Source organism: Dipodomys spectabilis, unplaced genomic scaffold (genome assembly GCF_019054845.1).
Source record: "Dipodomys spectabilis isolate Male_0828 unplaced genomic scaffold, ASM1905484v1 ptg000254l, whole genome shotgun sequence".
Lineage (NCBI taxonomy): Eukaryota > Metazoa > Chordata > Mammalia > Rodentia > Heteromyidae > Dipodomys > Dipodomys spectabilis.
The window spans coordinates 52,769-67,440 of NW_024870931.1; positions in this window are offsets into that span (position 1 = coordinate 52,769).

Sequence of the window (14,672 nt, forward strand, 5' to 3'; positions counted from 1 at the left end):
AACTTCTTGGGTGCTGAGGCAACTGTGTTCTTCTTATGGTTCTTGGATTCTCACTTTTTGTGCGGATTCTTTCCTCTTATTGTGGTCTTGTTGGTTTTCTATGTGAGGAAATCTTTAAGTATCTTTTGTAGGGCTGGCTTGGTGGAGATATATTATTTCAGCTTTTCTTTACTATAGAAAATTATTATTTGACCTTCGGTTGTGAAGGAGAGTATAGCTGAGTAGAGTATCTTGGTTGATAGTTGTTTGTCTTTAGGGCATGGCATACATCATTCCAGCCTCTTCTTGCTTTAATTGTCTCTGCTGACAAAGCAGAGATTATTCTAATTGGTTTCCTTTTATAAGTGATTGATCTTTTCTCCTTGACAGCTTTAAGGATCTTTTCCTTGGTTGAATTGATTCTCTGCGGATTTTAATGTCATGGTGGCATGTCCTGTTATGATCTGGTGTATTTTAGGTTCTAAAATCTTCTTGTATCTGAATAGGCCTAACTTTTTGCATGTTTGGGAAGTTCTCTGCTTGGATCCTATTAAATGAATTTCCTAAACCATTAACTGCTGTCCTTATGTGCTGCTCTACACCCATTATCCTCAGATTAGGCCTTTTGATGGTTTCTTCCAAATGTTGAATAGATCTGTTATATTACTTGGATTTGTCTTGGATAGTTGTATGTCCTTTCACTATAATATCTAGGCTGTCTTCCATCACCGTGATTGTATCTTCTGCATGATCAAATCTACTGTCAAGGCTTTCTACTTTGGTTTTTATTTCTTTTCCTTCTAATTGGTCAGCTTTGATGGCTTCAAATTCATTGTTGGAGTTTTGTTTTAGATCTTGTATAAACTTTTTTAGTTCCTTAATTTGGTGTTCAGAGTTTATTCTCAAATCACTTAGTTGATTGGCTATGGTTTCCTTGGATTCCCATTCCTTCTGTCGGGCTCCATTCAGCAGTCCATTTCTGATCTCCATGAATTCCTTCAGCTGTCTGTTTATGGATTCCATGAATGCTTCTATTGATCATTATCGAGACTCATCCCACTCTCGCAATGCCTCTATTACTCTTTGATTAGCTTCCTCATCTTCACACAATTCCTGTAGTTCTCTTTGACTGTTCTTAGCCTCCTCATGCAATTCCTGTCTTTCTCTTTGACTGTTCTCAGCCTGTTCACACAATTCCTTAATTTCTCTTTGACTGTTCTAAACCTGTTCACTCAAGTCCTGTATCAATCTTTGAGTAGCTTCCTCATCTTCAGGAGATTCCTGTATTAACCTTTGCTTTGCCTCCTCTCTCCTTATCATGTTCATCCTGAGTCCTTTGCAGATTTTCAATCTTTTCATTCACCATGTTCACCAGTAGTATTTGTAGATCTTTTTAGGAACTCTCCTCTGGATTATTCATGAATTGTTCTGTTACTAGATGTCATGAGTGGGACTTGAGATACCCGGACCTGCCATTTTTCTTGTGTTTTTCTGGCTTGTTCTGCCCATTTTGTATGAAAGTAACACCAATTTCATACTAGAACACTATTTTAAAGCAAGCATCAACAAAAGTATTGTAGTTGCACAATCAAAATGGCTGCAGATAAAATCTAGTTCATCAGATACAATCTATTCAACATCAAACAACTATGGATTAATGGGCTATAAACAGCAAAGATAAATTTGGCAAACCAGAAATTTTTAGGTTTAAGAAGAAATGTGTTGAAAAATAGGATTAGAGGGATGTGGAGAGATTTTAAAAAAAGAGTGAATTTAACCAAATCCTAATCACAGAGAGGGAAATGGATTGGACAGAATGATAAGAGAGTGAGTAAAACAAAACAACAAGAAAAAATGGAAAAACAAACATTTAAATTTAAAAATGAAACACGTAAAAATTATATAAGTTTAAAGAAGTGATATTGAGAGAAGAAAAGGATAGGATGAGAAGAGGGGAGAGATAGAAAGAGGTATGAAAAACTAAAAAATAAAATTTCCTAAAATTAGTTACTTGAAAATTATCTAGGTATAAAGATATAATACTGCTATTAAAGAAGTTAAGCCTGAGGTTGTCAATTGAGTGATAAACTTCTGGATTAAGTATGTACACAATGGGGCATAAGGTCTAATAATCAATGGCAGGAATATATCTAGAATGAGCGGAACAGCAATTAAGTCATGTAAAAAAGGAAGAAATGAAAAAAATGAAAAGAATAAAAAAAGGACTAAAAGGTCAAAAAAAGCATACACACAAACACACACACACACACACACACACACACACACACACACACACACACACACACACACACACCTAAAAATTTATGAGAGAAAAACTAGATTAATAGAAAAAATATTTTTCAAAAATATTAAAATTAAAAAAGGTACAAAAATAGAGTTCTTTGATTTCTTTTTGGTGGGAGAGGGTGAGAATGGGAAAATCCTGTATCTCCACTGTGTCCCTAACCAGTCTCTTGGTGGAGTCTCTTGTCTGCTTGTGGTGGTTGGTTTTCCACTGGCTTGATTGGTTTCTTAAGTCAGTTTGTTTGAGCAGGCAGAAAAATGTTCTGCGTTACCCAGGATTTTGTGATCTGCTTCCCAGTCTAGTTCAGTGGGAGGGAAATCTGCTTTGAGTATCACAAAAGAGGGAGGTGTCTGTTTCCTCTAGTTTGGAGATTCTGTGATGAGGCTAGGTTCTTGGTAGGGCTGAGGCCTTTCAGCAAACAGTAGTTTTTCTTGAGGGGTTAGCTCCTGAGACACTCACAGAGCTCAGCATTGAGACATTCTTAGGTTTTTTGTTTATTAAATTTCAATTGATTGTGTAAGCTGCTGTAGGGAGGGGCAGCCACTGACTCTGTTTACCCAATGTAGAAAGTCACTCCTCCAGAGGCCGAGCAATCTCTGCTTGGGATGTGTGACTTTGCTCTGGGTGGAGTTGAGCCTGGCAAGCCAGGTCAGGTTCCTGTGAGCAGTTAAATGACTCTTTTGTTTTCGACCAAGGTCTGAGTTGGAGGTAGTTGCTCAGTGGGGCTTTGTCAGGATCAAAGATGGAGATCTATGGTGGTGGGGGAGGCGTGGCCTTCCCTCCTTTGCTCGCTGAGGAGTAAGGATGTCAGGGTTCTACTCTCACCACAGTCTTAGTTCCTGGGCCGTCTCTGTTCAGTGATCTGCAGGATGAAGATATCTGCTCCTTATCAGTTCTTGCAGGTGTTGAGCAGAATCTGCTCTCCTGCTGCTTCTGGCGTCTTTGTCCTGGACTCTCTCAGGTTTTATTTTTGTTTTGTTTTGTTTTTAAATTATGAAAATACCATAGAGAGGAGTTACATTTACATGGGCAAGGTAATGAGTGCATTTCTTATCAAGCGTTGTTGCTTGCTCCTTTGTTTCACCTTCCCATCCCTTCCCATCTACCCCCAACTCCCTGCCAAAGTTGTAAAGTTCATTTTTCGATATAACACCTTGTATATCTCATTCTTTCAATGAGTCCACCTGTATCCCTATTTAAACAATTTGTTTTTTCCCTTCCCCTCACAAATTATACCAACATAAACTACAATGAAAGCAGGGGTTATGTCGTGGGGGAGGGACATAGAAAACAACAAAGAAATCATCTTATAAATATGTTAGAAATAATACCAAGGGGGGAAAACATTTGAATACTTATCTTGACATTTTTATCTCCAATAAACCACCAGAAAACTGGAAGTAGACCTATGTCTCAAGCAGTAGAGCTCTCACCTTGAGCTGAAGAGCACAGGGATAGCAATTAAGCTCAGAGTTCAAGCCACATGACTTACCAAAAAAAATGTGAACATATATATGTATGTATGATGAAATGAATTACATTTAAAATTAAATAAATATTTAAGTTACACATTTAAATCATAACTAAATATATGATACTTTTATACTATATACATATATTTAGATATATAAAATCATATTGTATCTTTATGTTTATAAATATATTTGTAATTTATTTCCAAATAGTACATCTGAAGATTTTGGGGAAAATGTAGAGTTTCTAAAGGCTTACTACTGACCCATCATACTTTCAATCATATTTTTCACTAATAAAAAAATGTCTGGAGTACTAAGACAATGATTTTGAAACAGAGTAGCTTTTTATTCCTTATGATTTTGGATTAGAAACATCTACTTTGTTGGTATGAAACCTAAAAAATATGATCTTGAACTCACACTCCACAAACTGGACTCATACATTAATTTAGCAACTTACAGGTCTCAAACTGTTATTTGAATCCTGTATCTCACAGTGTCTGTTTCCTTAGAGTCAGCTACATGTACAAACATGCATGCATTTTCATGCTCACATACACCCTCATACTCACATGACATACTAAATGTAAAACTGTAATAAAAAAATAATATAGATACTGAAAAAGAACTCCTTTGCAAATGTGATTAAATTTTTCTTTTTGAATATAATGTATTACTGAAATACTAATGAAAGAGCAGCTGAGAGGATGTTTCAAATACTAGAGTGCCTACGTAAAGAGCATGTTTCTCAGTCCAAACATCATTATTTCCATCCTTCCTTCTCCCACATAAAAAACATAAATAACTACAGAATCAACCTACATGTTCCTTAATCACTCATTGACTAAAGAAACTATAATATATATGCATATATGCACAATGATATATTATTTAGCCGCACATAATAGTGAAATCATATCATCTTCAAGAAAATAGTTAGAACTTGAAACCTTCATATTAAAGCAATACCCCATAGTGTGAAAAACAAATACTAGATTTCTCATATGCAGACTCTAGACTCAGAAAATAAAATGATTGACTCAGGTGTAAAAGTTGGAAAGGATTAAATTTGGAAAAAGTAAGAGAGGAGATGAAGAAAAATATTGTGGAATAAATATATTCAAATATTTTGTTAGTATGATGACAGAACAAATCATGAGTATAAAAATAGGATAATGAAATTAATAAAAGGAATATAATTTACCAAGCTACATTATATGGACAGATGTGCATAACACAATGAAATACTTTGTGAAATTAATATTTGTTAATAAACAAAAATTCATTCAAGTTGTTATAGATTCATATGTTAATTTCCATTTTTTGCTCAGTTGTTTCCTTGATAAAATAGAAGGAGATATTGGTTTTGCTCATTTAGAAAAACAATCTTGTCCAATTAGCATTAAAGTAATCTAGTTCATTACTGTCAATGTGAAATTGTTCAATCAAATTAATAATTATATTAGAATATTTCCAATGCACTCTTCAAAATATTATCCCTTAGGTATGTATTTTTTGCAATTTATTGACTATGTTTTCTTTACTTAATTACTATATACCATTTTCTGAATGTAGTTTGGTAGATGCAACTAAGACATATTATACCAGACCAGGAAAACAACTATTCAAAGAGTTTTATCAAAAATGCTTATAACGAAAAAAAGAGGTAAATCCAAATTATGTATATTTGAAAACAATACTTGGTTAGTCTTCTTCTCACATTCCCCATTCCCTTCTTGAGAATAATATACATTGTAAAGAGATGTTTAGAATGTTTTGGAGAATTAGCTTGACTTTAAACTGAGGAGTTACTCTATAAGGCATATTGATTACTTTGTGTTCAGAAAAACTAAATTCTTACCTTAACATTTTCTTAGGTTTTATACTCAAGTTTAATCTCTGATGGATGACAGATAAAGATATAAACATTTTTTAACTGTGGCTAAATTTAGGCTGAGGAATGTAGGTACAACTGTACTCCTGCAGATAGGCCTCATCATCAAGAGACCGTTAAATGAAAATATTAACCAATGCTTCATGAAATCTTGCTTATGAGATTTTGTGTATTATAAACAGTGGTTATTAGCATTTGTTTTGTAATCACCATCATTTCATGAGTTAGTAATTGAAGTGAGACATTATACTCAAAACAAAATTTAAGGAGGCATCCAAAATTAATTACCAAAATATACATCATTTCACACAATGTTTTTAAAATGCTAGCTAAAGTAAATGATTTAAGAAAAAAATAAACATGTAAAATAAATACAGAATAAGTATGACGGATTTTTCTTTTATCCCAGTTACAATATGGCTTGCATGATGACTTTTCTGGTAATATGTTTAGTTAGGTCTTGATATTTAAAGTTATGTTATTTTGTATATTGATTTGTCAGGTAAAAAAGGAAATGAATTCCATGCCAGTGTGAACATCCATAATGATGTTACAGTTGTATCGTGCTACTCCCAAATACCACTTAGTCCTAACTCACAACATTAATGGACTTAACTGTCCAGTTAAGCAACATAAAATGTCTAGTTGGATTAAAAAGCAAGTTTCTTTTTATCTGCTGCCTTCAGGAGTAACACCTTGCCCATACAAGCAAACAGCTTTTGATAGTGAAAGGCTTGAACAAAATCTACCCAGCAAATGGCTCCTACAAACACGTAGGAGTTTCAATCCAAATATCAGATGAAATAGACTTCAAATTAAAATTAATGAGAAGAGATTACCAAAGTCGCTACATAATAATTAGGGGATCTCCCCTCCAGGAGATTATTACAATTTTAAATATATATTTGCCAAAGAATGGAGCACGAAAATGTATCCAAGAAACACTACTTTCCCTCATATCTCACATAGATGCAAAGACATTAACTACTGGTGACTTTAACACACCACTATCCTGATTATATAGATCAACTCGTCAAAAACTCAATAGAGAAACCGCACATCTGAACAACAGCATAGATCAGCTAGATTTAACAGACATCTACCGAATATTTCACCCAGCAGCATCAGAATACACCTTTTTTTCAGCAGCACACAGAACATTTTCCAAACAGACCACATTTCAGGTCACAAAACAAACTTGTCCAAATTCAGAAATATTAAATTTGTACCATTCATTCTCCCAGACCACAAAGAAATAAAATTAGAACTCAACACCAAAATCCACCAAGAACTTCCTGTAACACATGGAGGCTGAACAACACACTGTTGTATCACCAGTGGGTCAGGGAAGAGATGAGAAAGAAAATTAAAATGTTCATGATATTCAACAAAAATGAACACACAGATTACCAGCTCCTCTGGGACACAGCAAAGGCAGTACTCAGAGGCAAGTTTATAGCTCTGAGTTCCTACACCAACAAATTGGAGAGATCTGCAACCAACAATTTAATGAGACATCTGAACCACCTTGAAATAGAGGAGCAAGATAAACGCCAATACAGTAGACAGAAAGAAATCATTAAAACTACATCAGAATTAAACAAATTAGAATCCAAATATGAAACAGAAAGAACCAAAAAGACAAAGAATTGGTATTTTGAAAAATTAAAAAATTTGACAGACCCTTAGCAAATCTTATGAGAAAAAGAAGAAAATACACTCAAATAAACTCAGAGATGAGAATGGAAATATCACCACAGAAACAATCAAGATTCCAAACATTATAAGGTAATACTGTTCAAACCTTTATACTAGTAAGTTAGGGAACCTGGCAGAAATGGACGTTTTCCTAGCAAATATGGTAATGCTGAAAGTAAACCAAGATGAGTTAAACCATCAAGCATTGAAATAGAAACAGTAATAAGAGACCTCCCATCTCAGAAAAGCCCAGGACCAGATGGATTTACAGCGGAATTCTACAAGGCCTTCATGGCAGAGCTCACAGCAATACTCCTTCAACTCTTCAATGAAATTGAAGGAGAAAGTTGACTACCAAACTCATTCTATGAAGCCATCATAACCCTCATCCCCAAACCAGGCAAGGACTCATCAAAGAAAGAAAACTATAGACTCATTTCTTTGTTCTCTTTCTTTGATGAGTATTGATGCAAAACTTCTCAACAAAATTTTGGCCAATTGACTTGAACAATTCATCCAAAAAATCATACTCCACGATCAAACAGGATTCATTTCAGGGATGCAAAGTTGGTTCAATATAACCAAATAATCTGGTATAATTCATCACATCACAAACAGCAAGGATAAGAACCAAATGGTTATCTCAATAGTTGCAGAAAAAGGATTTGACAAGGTTCAATAACCCTTTGTGATGAGGGTTCTGCAAAAATTAGGAATCGAGGGAACATTCCTCAGTACAATAAAGGCTGTATATGACAAAACTTACAAACCTACAGCCAGCATAAAACTTAATGGTGAAAAACTAAAGCCATGTCCTCTTAACTCAGGAACAAGACAAGGATGTCCACTCTCTCCATTTCTCTTCATTTTAGCAATAAGACAAGATGCAACCATAAAAGGGATCCAAATAGGGAAAGATGAAGTAAAACTCTCCCTCTTTGCAGATGACATGATATTGTCTTTAAAGAATCCCACGGACTCCACTCCCAAATAACTCAAGCTGATTCTAAACTTTGGAAAAGTAGCAGGGTATAAAATTAACCCTCAAAAATGAATGCCTTTTCTGTATGCCAACAATGAGTAAAGCGTGGCTGAAATCAGGAAAGCAACTCCATTTGTAATAGCCCCACAAAAAATAAAATACCTTGGAATTAACTTAACCAAAGAAGTGAAAGACCTCAATGATGAAAACTTTAAAAATTTTAAAAAGGAATCAAAACAGAAATTAGAATGTGGCAAAACCTCCCATGCTCCTGGATTGGAATTATTAACATCATGAAAATGGAAATATTTCCCTAGGCTATCTACAAATTCAATGCGATACCTATCAATATTCCAACCTCATTCTGCAAGGAAATACAAGACTCAATCCAAAAATTCATGTGGAATAATAAAGTCCCCAAACAGCAAAATGATACTTAACAGAAAGAACAGTGATGGAGGAATATAAATATCAAACTATAAACTCTACTACAAAGCTACAGTAATCAAAACAGCTTGGTCCTGACACAAGAACATACCTCAGGATAGATGGAATAGAATTGAAAACCCAGAAATGAACCTGAGGACCTATAGCACTGTAATCGTCAATAAGGTTGCTAAAAAACAAGAATATAAGAAAGACAGCCTCTTCAGTAAATGGTGCTGGCAAAATTGGTTAATCACTTGTAGAAAACTAAAGCTAGATACTTATACATCAGCTTGATCCAGAATCAACTCTAAATGGATCAAAGAACTCAGAGTTAAAGCAGACACTTTGAAAACATTGCAGGATGGCATAGGAGAAAACCTAGGTCTCCTTTGCATAGACCAATATTTTCTTAATAGAGACCCAGAAATACAACAAATCAAAGAAAGGTGGAACAAATGGGATTGCATGAAATTGCAGAGCTTCTGCTTGGCAATGGATTTAGCTATCAAGATCAATAGAAAGCCCACTGATTGGGAGAAGAACTTCATTCGCCATACATAGGACAAGGGTCTCATATTTAAAATATACCTGGATCTCAAAAAATTAAATCCCCCAACCACAAATCCTCAAAGTAACAACTGGCTAATAAATAAGTGGACTAAAGAGTCAAAGAGAAACTTCTCAGAATAGGAAAGATGAATGGCCAATAGACACATGAAGAAATGCTTAACCTCCCTAGCCAGAAAAGAAATGCAAATGAAAACCACGTTGTGATACCACCACACCGCAGTTAAAATGGCTATAATCAAGAACCCTAATAACAACTAATGCCCGATGTGATGTGAGCAGAAGGGAACCTTACTGCATTGTTGGTGGGAGGAGAAACTTGTTCAACCATTTTGGAATTTGTTATGTAGGTTCCACAGAAAACTCCACATAGAGCTCCCCTATGACCCAGCAATACCAGTTTTGGGCATTTACTCAAATGATCACAAACAAGACCATACTAAAGCTACCAGCATCACTATGCTCATTGCAACATTATTTACCATAGGTAAGATATGGAACCAATCTAGACATTGCACCATTTGTTAGGAAATGGAAAGATTGGAAAAAATTATATTAAGTGAATTAAGCCAGGCCCAAAGAAACATAGATACCATGGTTTCCCTTATTTGCAATAACTAATATATGTCTGAGACAAACAGAAACTCTCAGACAGGTTGTTGTTTGGAGAAATGAACCCCAAGATACGGATTCAAATGTTTTCTTTTCTTTCTTGTTATTGTTTTCAACATATTTATAAGATGATTTGTTTGTTGCTTTGTATGTACTTCCCTCAGGGTATAAGCGCTGCTTTCACTGTATTTGATGTTGATATAATTTTTGGAGGGAATGAGAAAAACAAAGTGTTTAAATAGGTTTACAGGTGGACCCATTTTACAACAATGAGATGTATAAGACGTTATGTCGATAAACGAACTTTACAACTTTGGTGGGGTGGGTGGTGAGGGTGGTGGGGAGGGTAGTGGTAGAGGGATGTGTGGATGAGGGGAAGGGATGGTATGGGGAAATAAAGGTGGAGGAAACAATGCTTAGGTTAGGTTCCTGACATTGGGTATGAGAAAATGATCTATCTAATAATAAACTTCCTTGCCCAGTCATAAAATACATTCATAATTCCACACATACAAAAAAACTAGATCATTCAAAATAATGAGATTATTTAACAGAACCACCCAGCTCCTGAGCCATCTAATCCCTGATTTCATTCATTCATGACAATGCATTTTTCATATCACATTTAAAAATTTTTTGAGTCTCTCTGATCAGCAGACACAAATGTGCTATCATATAATAGAAAATGTAGTTAAAATTACTTGTCCCTAGGTAATCTTTAATATATCTTAAAGAGTTCTATGTCCTTGCAGAACCTGTTTCTGGCATTTTGCCCTAATGTCTAATATTAAGTTACAAAGGACATACCATTTTCCCTAAAGGTTATGCTATGTAGTTGACTCTGATTTTTTGCTTATTCTAAATTAAAATTTCTCAACCAGTTGAATTATTGTTTATGTTACTCCTAAGCCATTCGAAATATCAAAAAGAACTGGAAATTCACCTTGGCAATTATTTGTGAATGGCAGTTATGGTTGTGGGGAGGTAAAGGACTTGAATTATCTAGAGTGCCTTAAAACTGGCCTTGTTATTTAAGGACTGATCACTTAGTAAGCTTTTAAAGTGTGTCTTCTTATTTCATGTATGACGGTAAAAGTATGCTTTTCATCACATCCTTGCCTGCAAAGAACTGGAATTATTTCCTTTGTAGAGTTTGTGCTGAAAAGTCTGACTTAAAGAGGCACAATAAAGAACTAAGTAACCCCATTACAGACTAGCAACCATCTTGTGAGATACGGATTATTAAAAAAAAAAACAAAACATGAATTTGACCCAGAAATGACACAGGAAAGAAAACAATTGCCAGGCAACTGAAACATATATAATCCTTGGGCAAGCAACAGGAATTTTCTCTGGATACATCAACCAAACACTGGGTGGCCATACAAGACACGGTGACCCAGAGGCCAGGTGGTCCCCGTCAATAACAAATCAGTATTAATAATAACCAATCATGTATGTGTAGCTTAATTTGCTTAAATTAGCCAATCACGTAATTTCTCTTGTAACACTCCCTTAAGGTTGTTTATTCAATACTATAAAAACTGTACTGATTCTATGCTCGGGACCTCTTAGTGTCAGCAGTTACTGAGTGCACGGAGGACCAAGCTCGAATTTGCAAATAAACCAATCTTGTCACTTACATTGAATTTGGTGGTCTTTGGAGGACGTTTAACAGATGGGGGCTCGTCAGGGATAAACCCATAAACCCAACCAGACACCTGATCAGAGAGTAGCAAAGAATGGCCGGTAAGTTAAGGCATTGCCGCTTTGTAACTGTCTGGGGTCTGTGTGTCCTGCAGGATTGGTATTGGAATTGGCAAGAAGTCCTGTCGGATAGTGCTATAAGGCAGCCAACTGGAATGGTGGGAGAGGTCGCCTAGTTCCCCGGGAAGGTAAACTATCCACTAGTGTGGACACTTGGGCCTGTTTGTTGTCAGAAACTTTCTGTCTGATAGTTTACAAGGTAGACTGTCCACTAGTGAGGACATTTGGGATTTATCGTGTCTGTAATCCTTCACTTTCTGTCTGACAGTCTACCATGGGCATGCTATTAAATGTGTGTCTTGTCCTAATGTCTGTGTGTTTGTAATGTGAGTATTATGAAACATTTTCTCACTCAGGTTCATCTGGAGGTGGATGCCCAGAGACCCTGTTTGTCTCCATTTGAGGCTATCAGTCTTCGCTCTGTTACTTCGTCCAATAATAGCTACTTTCTCTTTCAGACTCTCTTATATTTCCACCTCGAAGGGTGAAATCTGGCCTAGAAAGATTGGCCCACTTGAAGCAAAGCTAGAGTCAGGTAATCTATCGATTGCCACTGCTAGATCCCCTTTGGGATCTTAGACAGACCAGCTAGTCCACACTTTACACCTTGGGACATTGTTAGCTCTGTCCTTAACATTCTTTAAATTAGTTGTTAGGAAGGTAAGGGGAGTGCGAGGTGCATTCTGGTTCTGACCCATTTCAATGTATATCAATTCACACATAAGACCAGAGGAAAGGAGAAAAGTAATTACAATTGTCACAAAACGAAATAGCTGGTGCTTTCAGCAATTTGGGATATGACCACTACTCAAAATGACCCAAGGAGTAATAAAGCCCCACGGAATACTTTCGAATAAAACTTCTTGGGTGCAAGGGGTCACATCAGTTAAACGATACTCATGGACCACCCAAAGAACAGTGGATCTGGTGACCGGACGAGTGTCTCACTCATTTTCAGTTATCCCAGAGAGTCTTTATCCCTTATTAGGAAGATACTTGTTGACTAAGGTCAGGGCACAGATTGACTTCTATCCAGAAGGCTCCCAGGTGACAGATGCCCAAGGGAGACCAATACAAGGGCTGACTCTGAGCCTGGAAGACGATTACCGGTTGCACCAATCACCCCAGGCTCCTCACCAAGAAATCACCTACTGGCTGGAAAGGTATCCAGAAGCATGGGCAGAGACTGGAGGAGTGGGACTAGCAAAGAATAGACCAGCTCTATTCATTGACGTAAAGCCAGGAGCTGACCCAGTCAGAGTCTGGCAGTACCCTATATCCATGGAGGCATGGGTGGGAATAACGCCCCACATTAGGTGTCTGCTAGAACTGGGTATACTGCGGCCCTGTCAGTCGGCATGGAACACTCCCCTGCTATCAGTCTGTAAGCCCCACTCCAATTAATATAAGCCAGTAGAGACTTAAGGGAGGTCAACAAATGGGTAATGGACATTCACACGACTGTACCCAACCCCTACACACTCCTGAGCACCCTGCCTCCCTATAGGCAGTGGTACACAGTATTAGATTTAGAAGATGCCTTTTTCAGCCTACCCTTGGCAGCTAAAAGCTAAGATCTCTTCTCCTTTGAGTGGACAGATGTAGAAAGAGATATTAATGGACAGCTGAACTGGAAAAGACTTCCTCAAGGATTTAAAAACTCACCTACACTCTTTGACAAAGCCCTGCATGAGGACTTAGGTGAGGCTAGGGGAAGACACCCTGGCTTGACTTTGTTGCAATATGTGAATGACTTATTAATTGCTGCTAAATCTGAAAGAGAATGCAGCCGAGGAATGGAGGATTTACTCCAGACTTTGGGAAGCCTTGGTTTCTTGAGTGTTGGCCAAGAAAGCTCAAATCTGCAAATCAGAGGTAACTTACCTGGAATATTTATTGAAAGGGGGGCAGCAGTGGCTTACAAAAGGAATAAAAGAAACTGTCCTTAAAATTCCAACACCCCAGTCTCAGCACCAGGTAAGGGAGCTTTGGGGCTCAGCAGGCTTTTGCTGTCTGTGGATTGCTGGGTTTGCGGAGTTGGCTAAACCCCTTTATGAGGCTACCAAAGAAAAGCAGCTGTTTTTATGGATGAAGTAGGTTGAACAAGCCTTTGAACAGATAAAAATGCCTTATTGTCAACCTCAGCATTAGGACTCCCTGATACAACTGAATACTTTTATTTGTATGTGGATGAACATAATGGGATTATGAAAGGAGTCCTAAGCCAATATCTAGGCCCATGGAGAAGACCAATAGCCTACTTTTCAAAGAAATTAGACTGGTGGCAGCAGGATGGCCACCATGCCTGAGAATGATAGTGGCTACTGCTCTAATGGTTAAAGATGCAAATTAACTATGGGACAGGAACTCTATGTGACCACGCCCATGCTATTGAGAGTGTGTTAAAGCAGCCACCAGATCGATGGCTCAGCAATGCCTGAGTAATCCATTACCAAGGACTGCTACTCACTCCTCTCAGAATTAATTTCCAGGTTCCCTCAGCTGTCAACCCAGTGATTTTTCTACCAGATCCAGACCTAGACATGTCACTACATGATTGCTCGGAGATCCTGGCGCAAGTCCATAATATCCAAGAGGACTTAAGAGATCAGCGTTACCAGATGCTGAACTCGTGTGGTTTACAGATGGGAGCAGCTTTGTTCATCAAGGACATAGGTATGCGGGAGCAGCAGTAGTGACTGAGAGTGATGTCGTTTGGGCCGAACCTCTGCCCATAGGCAAGTCAGCCTAGAGAGCCGAATTAATAGCCCTGACCCCAAGCACTAACGCTAGGAAAGAATAAAAGACTAACTCTGTACAGTGTTAGTCGGTATTAATTTGCAATGGCTCATATACACAGAGCTATCTACAAAGAAAGAGGATTACTGACAGCAGAGGGAAAGTCCATCAAAAATAAAGATGAAATTTTGGCCTTAATCTCTGCTCTTTGGTTGCCTAAGAAGT